We start from the raw sequence: 16,497 nt of genomic DNA on the forward strand, positions 1-16,497 counted from the left end.
CAGTTAGAAAAACTACATGATTTGAAAAGGTCTAGGTTATTTGATAATATTTTGGGTGAGAGTGGCAATGGGTATCTCCACAAAAGAAAACTGAGGTGCTATATCCATCTTCATAGCACTGCCTTTTACCACCTGGCTCATAGTTGGCTCTATGTAAATTGACACATGAATGATCAGTCCGCATTCCTGTTCTTCAGTACTCTCAATTCCATCATATGTTGGATTATAGTATATTTTCTTTCAAACATTATGCCAACACAAAGAAAAATATTGCTATTTTGCTTGTCCAGTGCATTGTCATCTAGTGGACAAGAATTCTTCCCTTGAATCACATCAAACCTGTGGGAAAAGCAATATATAGACCTAATAGGATATTTCTATCACTACCGGTAGGTTCCTAGAATAATTCATTTTTGTACAAACATTCCCTTCAAAACTTTACAAATGGAAAGGGCCCAACCTGGCCCCATGATGAATCTTGATCTTAGAATGTTCCATTCAGGGAAACCAAAGGCAATGAAATCTCTAGAGCAGCTTTGTCCAGTAGAATTTTCTGTGATGATGAGCATATTTTCTAATTTGTGCTATCCAATTTAATTTTTTTTCATTATATTTTGTTTTAATGGGTCTCAAAATTCTGTGGCATAGTTTTGGTAAAGTTGGTTCTGTTAAAAAGTACTGATTTTAAAACCTAGTAACTTAAAAACTGCCCCCCCCATACACAAACTAAATGGTCCACAAAACATTCTCCTTTCCTTCTGAAGTTTTTATAATGCACTATAATCATTAACCAGTTTTTTACTATTCAACTTAAGTGGCCAGTTGAGACAAAGAGTTCTGAGACCATTCTTCCACCACTGATTAAGACTGGGGTGGCAGGTATTGGGGATAATATTCATTTAGTTTTCTGAGCTTTCCAGGCAGACTGGTGACCCTACAAGCTCCAGCTGCCGTTTTGTCCTCTGTTTGATGACACCCACAGCAACTGTTTCATGCCCCGAACAGCAAAATGGCCCAGGGAAGGATACTCAGAGAATCTCTCAACACACACAGGCTTGCCAGGAATCATATCAACAATGGCAGCAGCACCAGATTTCAAAAACTTCAGGCCTTCTTCCAGCTTTTTCCTAGAACAACGATCAGTCTTGCAAATTAGCTGACAAATGTAAGTAATGTAAGCTGTGTGACAATTCACCACCGGTGTATATCCAGCACTGATTTGGTCTGGCTGGTTTAGGATAATCACCTGAGCCATGAAGTTAGCTGCTTCCATTGATGGTCATTTTTGCTGTCACCAGCCACATTTCCACAACGAACATCTTTAACAGACATTCTTGACACTGTTGCTCATACTGTCTCTAGGAAGAACTTCACTCAAAGCTTCATGGCGCGTTTCAATATACTTTACTTCAGTTGTAATGTTGACTGGAGGAAAGGTGACCATCACAGCAATTTGAAAACACCAGTCTTCACTCAGCCCATACGGACAGGTACCAATTTTGTAGATAGCTTGGATAGGCAGACTCAATGGCTTGTCAGTTGGACAAGTTGGTAGTGGGATGTAATCCTGAGCTTCAAGCAGTGTGGTTATATTGGCACTGCTATCTTTACAGGTGACTTTCCATCCATTAAAACAAGCCATATTAGCACTTGGCTCCAGTATGTCATCACCATTCCAACCAGAAACTGGCACAAATGATACTGTGTCAGGGTTGTAGCCAATTTTCTTAATGTCAGTGCTGACTTCCTTAGTGACTTCCTCATATCTTTTCTGGCTATAGGATGGCTCAGTGGAATCCATTATGTTAATATCAATTAGTCATTTCACACCCATTATGTGAGCCAGAAGGGCATGTTCACAGGTCTGCCCATTCTTGGAGATACCTGCTTCAAATTCACCAACATCAGCAGCAACAATCAGGACAGTACAGTCAGCCTGAGATGTCACTGTAATCATGTTTTTGATAGTCTCTCTGTATTGGGGCATCAGTGATGGTCACATAATACTTGCTGGTCTCAAATTTCCACAGAGAGATATCAATGGTGATACCATACTCACGATCAGCTTTCAGTTTATCCAAGACCTAGGTGTATTTGAAGGAGCCTTTTCAGCAGCCTCTTTCTCAAATTTTTTGATGGCTTTTTTGTCAATCCCACCATATTTGTAGATCAGATGACCAAGTAGTGTTAGCTATGCCTAAATATATATATTCAATGACGACGATGTAGATATGTCTCTCCCATTTTGGCTTAAGATTTAGTGGTGGTTTTCATGACACGTGTTCTGGCAGTACTGATTTGCAAAAAAGCCATGTGTGGCTATTAAATGCTCAAAATATGACTAGTATGATTAAAGAACTAAATTGTTAATTTTATTTGAATTTAATTATTTTAAACTTACATAGCTCCATGGGCTAATGGCTACACAGCTCTAGACAATAAACTACATGAGGTCAGATCTCTGCTATTCACTATTATATTTCCACATGATACAGTTTCTGAAGAGTAGCAGGTATATAATATTTGTTGTTGTTGAAATAATGGTTATAGATGGCACTTCTCAAACCACCCATGAGCCAGGTACTATGCTAAATTCTTTAAGCATTTCATACAAATATCTTTTCAAGACTGCTCCACATCTAACCTAAAAATATAGGGCATTTCTTAGAAACCAGAATGTTGTGGTAGACAATGAAAAACTCCAGCCCATTATAATCTATGAACCAAATTGCCTATATTCAACAGAATATTCTCTAAACAATATATGATATGTACATCACCACCACTCTTTTTTCAATAAGCTTAACTGAGGTATAATTGAATACAAATAATTGCACATATTTAATGTATAAATTATGAGTTTGGACATATGCATCTACCTATGATATCATCACTACGGTCAAAGTACTAAACATATCCATCACCTCCAAAAATTTCCCTACTTTCTTGTGTTTGTGTGTGTATGTTCAGAATACCTGATATTAATCCTCTTAACATATTTTAAGATGACTTTTATTGTATTGTTAATTACTAGCACTATGTTGTACAGCCAATCTTTAGAACATGGTCATTTTACACAACTAAAACGTCATACCCTTTGAGCAACAACTCTCCGTTTCTCTCCAAACCCCAACTTCTGGCAACCACCATTCTATTCTGTTTCTACGAGTTTGATGATTTTAGGTACCTCATAAAAATGGAATCATTCAGTATGTGTCTTTCTTTAACTGGCTTACTTCACTTAACATAATATCCTCTAGGTCCATTCATATTGTAGCAAATAGTAGGGTTTCTTTTTAAGGTTGAATGATATTCTGTTGTATGTACATACCACATTTTTTTTAAAAAAATTTATTTTATTAGAGTCAAGTATACAGTACATTGGTTAGATATTTATATAATTTATAAAATGATCCCCTTAATTGTTTTCTCCTCTGGTTCTCCACCTAGCAATTACATTAATGCTAACTGTATTTCCCTATGCCGTGCTCCCCATCCCTGTGACCATCTACCAACTACTAGTTTGTACTTCTTTAACTTTTCACCCTATTCTCCCAGCTCCCAAAGCCCCTTCCCCTCTGGCTGTCACCAGATTGTCCTCTATATTTGTGAGTCTATTTTTGGTTATTTTGTTCTTTTTGTTCCTTAGATTCTGCATATAAGTGAAATCGTATGGTATTTATCTTTCTCTGTCGGACTTATTTCACTTGGCATAATAACCTCAAGGTCCATCTACATCATTGCAAATGGTAGGATTTCATATTTTTAATGGCCAAGTAATATTCCATTGTGTATATGAACCATAACTTCTTTATCCAATCATCTGTTGTTGGGCATTTAGATTGATTCCATATCTTGGCTATTGTAAATTGTGTTGCTATGAACATAAGGTGCATAGATCTTTATGAATTATGGTTTTGGTTTTCTTTGGATAAATACCCAGAAGTATAATTGCTAGGTCAAAAGGTATATCCATTTTTAATCTTTTGAGAAACCTCCAGACTGTTTTCCATAGTGGCTATACCAATTTGTAATCCCATCAACAGTGTAGGAGAGTTCCCTTTTCTCCACATCCTCACCAACACTTGTTCTCTGATTTATTGATGATAGCCATTCTGACAGGTGTGAGATGATATCTCATTGTGGTTTTAACTTGCATTTAATTTGACCTCAAGAATCTTTTCATATATCTATTTGTCATCTGAATTTCCTCTGTGGAGAAATAATCTGTTCAGTTCTTCTGCCCATTTTTTAATTGGATTGTTTGTTTTTTGCTGGTGGTGAGTTGTATGAGTTCTTTACATATTTTAGATATTAACCTCTTAGTAGATGTATCATAAGCAAATATCCTCTCCCATTCAGTCAGTTGTCTTTTTGTATGTTGATGGTTTCCTTTGCTGTACCATATTTTTTTATTCATTTATCTGTCAAGGGACATTTGAATTGCTTACATATCTTAGATATAGTGAATACTGCTACAATGTACATGGGAGTACAGATAACAAATGGAGATCCTGATTTCAATTCTTTTGGATATATACCCAGAAGCAGGATTGTTGGATCCTACGGTAGTTCTATTTTTAATTTTTTTGAGGAAATTTCATGCTCTTTTCCATAATGGCTACACCATTCAATTCTACCAACAGCATACAATTTCTCCACGTTTATCAACACTTATCTTTGACTTTTTGATAGTAGCCATCCTAACAGGTATGAGGTGATTTTTCATTGTAGTTTTGATCTGTATTTCCCTGATGATTAGTGATTTTGAACATCTTTCCATGTATGTCCTCTATGGAGAAATGTCTATTCAATGACTTTGCCCAATTTTAAATCAGGTTACTTGGCATGTGTGTGTGTGTGTGTGTGTGTGTGTGTGTGTGTGTGTATTTTGTTGTTTTTTGTTTTTGCTTTTGTTTTTTGCTATTGAGTTGTAGAAATACCTTGTACATTTTGGATATTAACCCTTTATAACATAGGTGCTGTGCAAATATTTTCTGCCATTCCATAGGTAGCCACCATATAGTGTTGTGAGAATTAAATTTAACACATGCAATACATTTAAAACAGAATCCAGAAAATGGTGTTCAATAAAAATTAACTATTCTAATCATTATTAATGTTATTAACATGGTCAGAATGTGGTCTCTATAGAGATGTTTCTCTGCCTACTTTCTGGCATTTTACCAAGTGACAGGAACCATCTGCTCTAATTTTGGATTTCACTCAAGTGCAACTGAATCCCTCAAAGTCCAGAGCACAAATAGTAAGGTCTATCCTGTCATTGTGTTGTTTCCCAAATTCCAGAATTCTTCTCTGTTAATCCCTAAGATGAACGCTGGTGATACTAACAGCCTTTCAAGGGTGGATCTTTCTTCTACTGCTAAGATGTGGCATTGCTCAATGGTTTGTGTTAGACAATCACATTAAAGTATTCAAATAACCTATGAAAATTATAAACATAAAATCAGTCTCAGACTATTTCTTAAAAGGGCTGCAAATTTTACAAAGCACTACACATTCACTGCTCATTTGACCCGATTTTCACAACAGTCTATGATTTAAATATTAGCATATACATTTCGTAAATAAGAAAACTAAAAATCGAAGAAGCCAAGAGATAGGTACGGGGTTTGTGTCACAATTAGAAAACAGGGAGTTCCATTCTTGAACCCATGTCTTAAAAGTCCAAGTCCGGAGATATGTTTTTTGTTTTTCGAAACCTTAGACTTTCTGATAATGAGTTTTATATAATCAGGGTTATTTTGTAGGTAAAACAAGAAATGAAAGTGTGAGCTGCTATAATATACATTAATATACATATTTTTCTAGGCTGCAAAAACCATGAAACTGTACATTTTGCTATTTGGGTTACCTGTTGTATGTCAGAAATCCAAATAAATTCCATAAACTTTACAGAAAGAAAAAAATATCAAGGAGCTCACCGTTCTATTAGGAAGATGCAGTTTTAACTTCAGCCTCTTTAAATAAAAGTGATTTTTAAAAAGGCCAATAATTACATTATATTTTTTACTCTAATATCTTGTTTATGTTACTTCCACTGCCTAAAAATACACATAAGTATTGAAACTCAGATGTTTATATGCTTATATCCATATCAACTATTATTTTCTCTTTGGGAATAATTAATTTTCATCACTGCACTTTCATACTTATATTGTTTTCTCACAGTTTCTTCTTCAATCTAAGACTTTAATTAGAGATTTTACTTAAAAGAGGATGATAAAAGACACAAAGAGATTTGATGTCAAAGCAAAGTACCTAACTAAAAAATACTCAAGTGAATCCTATATTTGTTATCTTAAAATAAAACTTCAAAGGAAATGATGGAAGATTTTCAGGCTTCTAACTGTACAAAACATTTTTTTTTTTTTAATGATGAAAAGCCATGTAGATGAATGGGTTTTTATAATTGCATGTGTGGTTGCCAAGTGGATTCCTTCTAGCTTTTTATTTATTTTATTTCTTGCTTTTTTTGGGAGCGGGGCAGGGGGTAGGTAGAGGGAGAGTATCATTCCTTAATAGAAAGCCATTCTGAATAATTTTGGCATGACACTTAAATATACTAAATAAAAAGCTTTATTTAATCAAGGACTATGGTTTTGTGATACCATTCCTGACCCACAATACAGGACCTGGCTCTTAATGCATAAAGATATCTGGTTACCATGACTATAATTACCATAATTTTACACCTATTAATTTTGTCTGTAGAATTAATTTCCATAACTTATGACTTGAAACAAAAACATCAGCCTTGTTTCATAGTTTCCAAGAGTAGAATTATTATAAACCTCATAAATGCCAAATGCTATTATCAATTTTTTTTTCTTTTTTTCTCTCTCTGAATCCTCCAAACTGGTTCCCTCTTATTAAAATTCAAACAGCTGTGAAATGGCCAGGCGATTTGAAGATGAAAGTAAATGTGAAGTGACCTTCATCCATGCTGAACAAATAGAATATTATAAACATACTTTCCAGTTGAAGTTACATAAAGCAAATTAAGAAATACCTAGGGCTATAATTTACTACAAAAATGTTTTTTAAATTTCTGACAGTTTCATTTAACTGACTAATTAAATTTGCTTGTAGGCATTTTACAGATGGAGTCTAATAACTGTACTGTCATTTGGAAAGAAAATGAAAATTACATTTTTTTTTGTGAGAAATATGTTTGTAATGGTCCAGGTCTCCTACTAAACATTTGACAAATATCTAGAAGTATTTACACCTAGTTGTATTAGATAATAATGCCAATTCTATTAAAAGATTATTAAAAGAAAATCCCAAATGTAATAGCTTAGAACTACAAATGTGCATTTTCTAAAGGACCTGACAAAAGGAGAAGTTTGAACATAGTATTTGTACCACATGAACAGTATCCAAGTATTGTATACTTTGTTAACTCATTTCCCAGATGTGAAGATGACCCATTTTATAGTTTTCCATCTTTATGTGCTGCTTTTTCCTATGAATGACTCAGACAAAGGCCATCCCCAGGAGTGTGCATTTCCTAGGTGCTAACCAGAACTGCTGCAGAGGACTTAACAAGTCAAAGTTTCCTAGTATACATGCTTATATGTTGAGGGAGCTAATAGATATTTTTTATTTCTTTCTAAAGAAACTAAAAACATAAAGTCTTTTTTGAGGTATGTTTTAAAGCTATAAGGAAAAACATTCAAACAGTTTTGCAAATAGTGTTTTTAGGTGAATCAGAATAAAATACTCTACAATCTTCTATAATTATACCTCTAGATTGTGAATAATGGTCAAAACACTGATTTTCTCTTTTTAGTCTCTTTAGAAACAATCTCGGATCTTGGCATGTAAAATATAAAACACCTGACAACATTCCATAATAATCTGCTTTCATTATGTGTAATTGTATTATTCATTTCATGAAAAAGACATTTTAGAGAAAAATGTGAAAGCTACAATTATATAATTATTTTGCCAAATACCAATGTTTATGTGCTCCATAAAAACTGAACTAGCTTAGGGTCTAAAATTTCATTGCATGTATGTGCAAAATTATCCACATCTATTTTAGTTCTCTTACCTCCTATTATCCTGTGAACTCTTTGAAGTGAACTCTGAAGCCATAAAATGATACCTCCATCATGTAAGACCCTTCAGCCCCTAGTACAGTACCTGACACATAGAAGTCAGTTGATGCATGTGTTTGCCTGAGTCGATTGAAATGATTAAAATGAAACTAAATTAATATGGTGTGACACTCAGGGAGAAAGTTAAAAATACCAATCATCTGTGCCCTTTATTATTCTTTCTCATCTAGTGATGTCATATTTTCTCCATGATTTCTTTTTAAAGTCAATGCTCAAATTTGCACCAAAAGTGAAAAAAAAAAATTTGTTATAGCAAGATTGACACTATTAATGGTGTTAGAGACAACTGGATTTCTGCACTACTGAAGTAAAGGCAGTTCATTTGGTCATTGGTAATTGTTTTATCTAAGAGACTTGAAAAATTAAAGTAGAAGTATAGTTGTCAAGAGTAGGGTAACAATAACCACTGAAGTTAGCCAACAGAGGGGGGTGACTAGTTGTTATTATTGTTATATATTTGGGTTGCTTAGTGTGCTTGTCTCTGTCTTGCTCCACCATGGTTGCAGAGTGAACTATTGTGAGTTTTGTTTATAGTCTGCACTTTTTAAAAATATATTTAGTTGAAAATACAACAGCCTAATTGAGAGCTTCTAGCTGCCAGTGTCTAAGGTCCTTTTTCCTTTTCTTAACAAACACTATTATAATTATTTAGAACTATTATTTTTAAAATTATAAATTAATACTATATAGGTGTTGAGGAGTTTGTCCTTTTCTGACTGCTTTATCTAACAAAAACCCACTCATTATTAAGATAAGCCAGATCTCCCTTTTAGGCCAGTTGATCAGGAAAGCTCCAAAAAATAAATAAATAAAATCTTGTTTCCCCATTCCTATGCTATAAGCAAAAGCAGAATGTTTGATAACAGAAGTCTAGCGTGCAAACTGCAAATCTACTATTCATCTTGAGAATCTTTCTTTCAGGTAGCATTTCATTAAATGTCATCAGACTACAATTCAATCTAGCCTTAAGAGTTACTCATTTGATATTATATTGTATAATTCTGGGTGCAACAACTCCCTTATCTTATATGAAAGTGGGCTGGGGCAGTTGTTTTTATTTTCCAGAATTCAAAATATAGGAAATTATAGATCAGGAGAAAAGAGAATGCTCCTATCAAATCAGACTCAGCGAGAACAAGAGTTTGGATTCAGCAGCTAGTGCTAAGTAATAGTGAACCAATACCTGATATAAATTCCTGAGGATGTAAAAGTGAATCATGTGCTTTTGACCAAAGGATCTGCTCACTGGCCCTTAAGCAGTGTGCCTGTGGTTGGCCCTTAAGCAGTGTGCCTGTGAAAGAAGTAGAGATGGGCAATGCGGTGAAGAATATGGGTGGGTCTAATATTACTGGAAGAGACTAACTAGAAATAACATTTTCCCATGTATATCAATAATTCTAGCTCAAGACAGACACACACACTGGCTTAAATCCCAGGAATAATAAAATTTTCCAAGAGAAATAGAGAGCTTCTACAATATCTAGTAGCAAACAGTATTTAAGGCATTTTTCTGTTTTAGAGAATGGTGTTCTCTTGGCATTTTGCTTTATATTTATCATCATTATACTGTAAACAACTAGAATAAAAATCACAGGCTAACAGAATCTTTGATTCCTCTGATCAAGGATTCTATTTTATCAGAAGATTAGTTCAAAAATAAGCTATGGAAATTTAGATTTAAGTGGAAGCTTCACTTATGTTATTCCCAGGTGACCTGCACTATAGAACAATTAAAAGGAGTATAAAGACTCAGATAAAGCAGACTTATTTAAGTGTGAAGGCATATTGCAAGGAGTAGTTTCCTTCCTTAGAAAGCTTTATATGGCTCGGTTTTTCTTCTAAAGAGGATTATGGTTATATTAATTAAAAGGATGTAGAGTAAAGGTAATTCTAGCATAAATACTTCAATCGTGAAAAAAGTTAATAATTTCAAAATATCTTTTTTCTAAAAAAATAAATTTTACACTCAATATTTTCAAGGGCTTCTGGCAGTGCATTTCACATTCTTAAAGACTAACAATGGCAGCAGTTTCCTTAGATTTTCTTCCTGTCTCCAGTGACCTGGTACAATATCCTTAAACTCTCATTCACCAAAGCAGCACATAAAGGGGTAAATGTTGGCAACATTCATAGAATTAAAAACTAGAGACAGAAATAAAATTCATCCAATAAAATAAACATAAAGGGGAAGGAGGGTTTGTTTAGGGGCAAGAAGCTCTTCCTGCAATATCTGGTTCTATGAACGTACAATTAAGATTTTAGGAGGCCCTGGGCCTAAAAATTCTGAGTGGGTATATAAATCGAGATTTCTTTTGGTTGCAAGTTACAGAAACTCACACTAAGAAGAGGGAAAAAAGTAATATATTTCTCTGCACTGGCTTTAACCTCAGGTGGGTTTGCTACTTACAGAGACCTATAAAGTCATCAGCAGTCCAGGAACCTTTTCTTTCCAATGGAACAATGTAGGGAATGCTCTTGGTGTCCTCCCTACTTCCCCTGGCACTCATAGTTCCCACACATATCAGTGGATTATCCCAAGCATCTGCAATATCTCTTCCTGGGAGCTTTCTGTGGCTAGTGGAGCAAGGGCAAGCTGGAAGTGCAGGATAGTTAATTTCCCTTGGAGCAGCTCTCAACTTTGAGGTATGTTCTACCATCTCCCAGAAGTTCCCAGTGTACTGAGCTCCAATAATCTGCTCATTAGCACACTCTCAACTGATTACTTTTCCTTCCCTGATTACTTCCCTCTTCCCATATTAGTGCTTCTTTGGATCACCTCTCAAATCATTTTGCCTCAAATCCTTGCCCAAGGGTCTGCTCTTATGGTAATCCAACCTAACACAAGTAACCTCAAAAAAAAAAGATAGATTTTTCCTCTAGGTACTAGAGAAAGATGCTAAGTCTGGGCAACTCTGAGGGCAATGCAATTCATACTCAATATTAAAATAAAAAAATTGACTCTCCTGACACTAATTGCACTGACTGGAAAGAATTCTTTCAGCTCAGCAAGGGTAAGACATATGAGAAAGAAATTCTGTATCAAAAAATGTGTAATGACTCCTTAGGTATAATCTACAAAATAAAGTACAGATTTAGTCTACAAAACAGAGTACAGAGATAAAGAGATGTCATTGTTCTACTTATAATACAAAACAAACAATATAAACAAAAACCCTTCAGTTTTAAGAGAAAAAAGTCTAATTCATTTGGATATCATAGGGTGCCTAGCAGCCCTCTCACTGAATATTATTACAAAAGAAGTGTATGATAATCTTATAATAATAAAATGGAAATTATGCAAAAGTTGTATATTAGACTTACTTTTCCTACTTTCTCTTGGTTCATAGGGAACATTTTCATGACCCTAAATATACTCTTGCTATTTCAATTTCCAAGACATTTCATGTTTTAATGTCATTAAGGGGTGAATGCTCTTTATACTCAGTTGACAACTTTTAACAGTGAAGACATCAAACGTTGGGAATATTTTATATTTTAAGAAAGATTAATAATAATTTATTTACAGAATTAAAACAAAACAAAAATTTTAAAAATCTGAGAGATAATTATTTTCCCACAGACTTGCAGGAAGAGGATCAGACAGGATCCCAGGAGAGATGTGATCAAAAAGTAGTTTTAAGAAATGGCAAGTTTTTTTGGTGACTTTTACAATGTTCTCTAGGTTATTGCTTGTGTGGATATAAAGACCATTAAAAAAAATGAGAGAAACAAGGCAAAGGATGAGAAAAAAAAAAAAAAAAAAAAAAAGAAGAAAGAAAAAGAATCTTAGCTATATAGAGAAGCACACTCATCTTCACTTCCCTGAAAAGACAGAGAAAAGCACTGCCATAATGCTCCCTGAGAACAATGAAAATGCCCTGGAGAAAAAAAAAATTCCCAAGGTGTGACCTTGGGCAAGTAATATCACCTAGCTGATCCTCCTCCGTAAGACCAGAGTTGGATAAGGAGGTTTCAAAGTTCCTTTTAACCCTAATGTTCTGTGAGTAACCTTCCATGAACAGAAGTTTTATTCTTTTATAGGATACAGGGAATTTAAAATGAAACAAACATACTTCATGAAGCTATTCAGTCAAATGAATCATTTTCTATAAGCCATTTTGGGAAACTGTGCTTGATGCTTTATGCCTTCTGAGGAAATTAACAGCACCTCAGCTTTGCCCTTAGGGTGAGTTTAAAGGGGAGTGAATATGATCAAACAAGACAATGTTGTGTAATGCCACCTAGCCTACCCTCTAACAATGCTAAACTTCAGAAATAGCTAGAAAGGGAAAGAGTTTTCCAGCTGATTAAGGTAGTAAAGAAAACTGAGACTCAGAATGCCAGGATTTTGTTTTGAGTTTTGGCATTGATTTAAATACATGTAGCCTAAAATAATTTAGTGATCTCTTTATGTCGGCGATTTTTTTTACAAGCAAAATTTTAGGTTTTAGTCCAAATCTGCTTCTGTCTTTCATAGACATATTAAGGAAATTGAAAAGACAATCTGTGAAAGGCCTTGAGCTGCAGCAAGGCAGAGGTACACAAATATAAACTGTTTGTAATCATCATCATGCTGCTATTTTTGCTGAGTGGCTCCATTTGACTCATAAACACAACATCCAAGCAGTAAAAACGAATGCACTTTCTTTAGGAAATACATTTCTTGTATTCTTAGGAAAGGCAAGATCGCCTGTTGGACAACATTTCAGAAGGTGCAATTTCATGTGATTTCTCATGTTTTTTTAAGCTGAAGAAGCTATTTAAAGTTGTTTTCTAATTTTTTTTTATTTCGGAAATTCAAATTTGATTTCAGTTAAATCTTACTAACAGAATAAAGCATACTTTCATCTGCAGGATTTGGACAAGAATGATAAGAAGAGAAAAGAAAAATGATCAATAAAAGATTTTGTATCATGTTTCAATACCAACTTAATACAGTGTCAGCTAATAAATATAAAATGCTGCCAAGGTTATCTCTTCTTCAGAATTAAGTCAAACAACGAAATTTTTCATCTCACCGAAAATTTTGAAAACAAATCTTATTTTAAATTTTATTTTATATCCAGAACATTTGATTGAAGCTTAAGTTTTATGGCTGTGTATGTTTAATCAGCTGGCAGTAATAATTAAAGCAATTTCTTATTTGCCAAAGACCATTTTAATAGAGGGCTTATTATTATTATTTGCCAGGCCTTTCCATTGACTGATTTAATCTTCACAAAAATCTCATCAGTACTATTGTTATTTCATTTTAAATTTTAAGAAACTAAGTCACAGAAAGGTTAAGGAGTAACTTATTCAAATTTTATAGCTACTCAAGGCACAGTTGAGATTTGAATTTTGAGATTCTGGCTCCAGAGTCCACACACTTATCTCAGTTCTACAAACAGTCCCCAAGGGAGTCTACTGACACTATGGGGCTCTATTACTGCACATAAATAGTGATTTTTATCACTGTAGTCATGTAAAGTGTCAAATAGCTCTGAATTGGAATACAATACTTGGGTGAGAGCCAAAGACACAATTTTAGTTCTGACACTTCATTTGATTTTCTGTTTGACCTAGAACAAGTCACCTAAACTTCTTTCTGGGCTACAATTCTCCATGGGCAAAATAAATAAAACTGTCGAGATATGGGATTATAAAGCTTTTACCACATAATTAAATACAGATTCTATAATTATAAAGTACTTGTCTAAAAATAACTGATGTGACCTTATCAAACTTAGTAGGGAAATAAATTCCATTGCTATAAAAATATAGAAGAAAATGTACATTGTTATTCCCTTGACTTGATTTGGATTTCTGATAAGGATCAGGTTGGTTCTTAAGAACAAGCAACACAAAACATCAGGGTATCCATCACAAGAAGACACATGTGAATAATAACAAAAAAGCAATAGTTTACCTGTTTGCATTTTGAGTTCTCTATTTTTTAATTGGAAGAAAAGAAGAAAACATCTTTATAGGAAAAATGGGAAAAGTTACAACAATAATTGTTACAATAAAAAAATTCTGATAAAGTTATAACTCAAGAAAAGGGGCTTTTTTTTCTCCTCTTTGACTCAATAAAGCTAGAATTTCTTGGAAGAGACACCTTGTCATGTTCATTTAATCAATAGGCTTGGATGCTCAGAACACTTCCATATCAAAATGGCAGGCATGGCCACAGCAGAGAGTGAAAATTGCTAGAGGTTCTGATACTTTGGTCCATCACTATTGCAAGAATAAGTACCAACTCACATGTAGCAAATGACACAGAAACTGTTGGATATTAGATGCATTAAAAATATCCAGGTTTTATATTTTTCTGTACTGTTTTTAGTATTCATAGTAAGAGAAAGTGGGAGAATTATTGGTAAACTAGATGACTAAAGAAAACATGCTTGCTGTAGTAAAATTTAGGAGAGACAGGGTCAGAATCTCTAAAATTGTGTAATGGCATCCCTCTGATAGTGATCAACAGGAATAAGGGAGCATCAGCCAGGGACTCATCATGCTCTGCCATATTTTCTGTGATCAATTAAAGCAATATTACCTCGTATGTCAATAAAGGGAAGAAGCTACTTGAATCTTGAGGCATGCATGGGGCATTAGTCTTTAATTTAGATACATCATATAAATGTTTCATCAAAGCATCCAAGTTTTCCAGTGACATAATAATACCTATAAGACAAAGTCCTAGGATATTCAGAAGAAGGGCACGAGTATCATATTCTTTGAGACATAATTGACAAACGACACATTTAGAAACAAACCTCACCTTCCCATAAATCCCACAGGTCTCAAAATGCTTTCATGGGCTTTACGGACTAGGAAACAACCAAGTGAAACAGATAACAGTATCCCAATTTTTCAGAATAGAAACTAGGGCTCAAATAAACTGCATATTTTACAACATCATATAACTACAGTAGAGCTAAAATTTTAACTAAAGTGTTTTCTTTTGAAATTTTAATCCCTTTTTACCCCATTATAACAGTAAAAATTAATGAATCCTATGAAACTCCCTGATGATATAAAAAATATCATAAGGAGTAGGCTCAGTAAATTATTTTTTTAAAAGACTTTACTTCATGAAAGGGAACAGCAATATCAGCAGGTATTAAGTTGGGTCAGCTGAAGTTTGTGTTTGTATGCCGATGTTGTTGCTTTTTTCCTTTCTTTGAAAAATAATTGACATATGTCACTATATAATTTTAAGTTATCTAGCATGCTGATTTGATGTATATTTATTGTGAAACAATTACCACAATAAATTCAGCTAATATCTAGTAAATTCATTTTAATATGCAATTCATTAAGAAAAAATAGCTGCACATGTGGTAACAAAACAATTTTCTAGAATATATAAGGTTTTTCCCTTAAAAATAAAAATATCTGGCTCACAAATTTAATCTGAGATAGAAATCTTAGAGACCAAATGTCTAGGTCTATCACCAAAATGTTTAACTTTTTGGTCTTATTGTGATCTACTACAGTTGTGTTGTTAACTCTATGACTGTAAATTATAACTATACTATTTCTTTTCAGTTGAAATAGAAAGATTTTGTTGCTAAGAAAATTTTTCAGACTTGTTAAAGAATGGGTTCATTTTAACTGATGAGATCTTTATTTCTTTTTTTGCTGTAGGCCATATGTTACAACAGAAAGGATTTTTATTTGAGACAAAAAGACCTGGAATAGAATTTCTATTCATCCATCTACCATCTGTATGATAATAACCAAGCTACTGTAATGGACCTCTCTGATGGTCAATCAACAATTTCATAGTCTTCCTTCTTCCCTGCCTATTGCTGGATTCCTCTGAGCCCTGCCTGCCTGCCAAGATCTCTCATTTTTTTTGCTTGAGCCGTCACCAGTTTTCTCCTTTGGACCTGTGGGTGTATATAATTCTGAGTTATGGCCATTTTCAGCCAGACTGATGTCAATTAAGCCTCAAGTGACAATGTTGTGGGGTTAGGAATTCTGCACCCTGATCATCAGTCTTGGTACCTTGACCGTCATTCTGCCAGTGCTTTCTGCCAAACTTGGACACTATACCTCTTTCTAGGGCCCAGTTCTGACTCTTTCTCATGCCTCGTCCTCTCAGTGAACATGCAGTATATACAAACTCATTTTTCATCAGGGGTCTTCACTGTCATTCTTGGCATTTCCAATGCTGCTCTATTTCATCATGATTATGCAATGGCTAAAAAAACATAGTTCAAAAACCCTTTTTTATTTTTGATAAGGAGGTCTTATGCAGAGTCAATTCTTTCTCGTTGAGTTTTTTATATTTGTGCTTATAGGAAACAAATATTCACTTGCTTTACACTGAACAAAACATAGGTTTCATAAATATATAAGT

At 34.1% G+C, this 16,497-nt stretch overlaps 1 pseudogene; it reads right to left on the reverse strand.

The window, feature by feature from the left end:
• Positions 1-861: 861 nt before the first annotated feature.
• Positions 862-16,497, reverse strand: part of LOC107504598 — a 38,247-nt pseudogene continuing 22,611 nt past the window's right edge.

This window comes from Rousettus aegyptiacus, unplaced genomic scaffold (genome assembly GCF_014176215.1).
Source record: "Rousettus aegyptiacus isolate mRouAeg1 unplaced genomic scaffold, mRouAeg1.p scaffold_m13_p_3, whole genome shotgun sequence".
In the NCBI taxonomy this organism is placed as follows: Eukaryota; Metazoa; Chordata; class Mammalia; order Chiroptera; family Pteropodidae; genus Rousettus; species Rousettus aegyptiacus.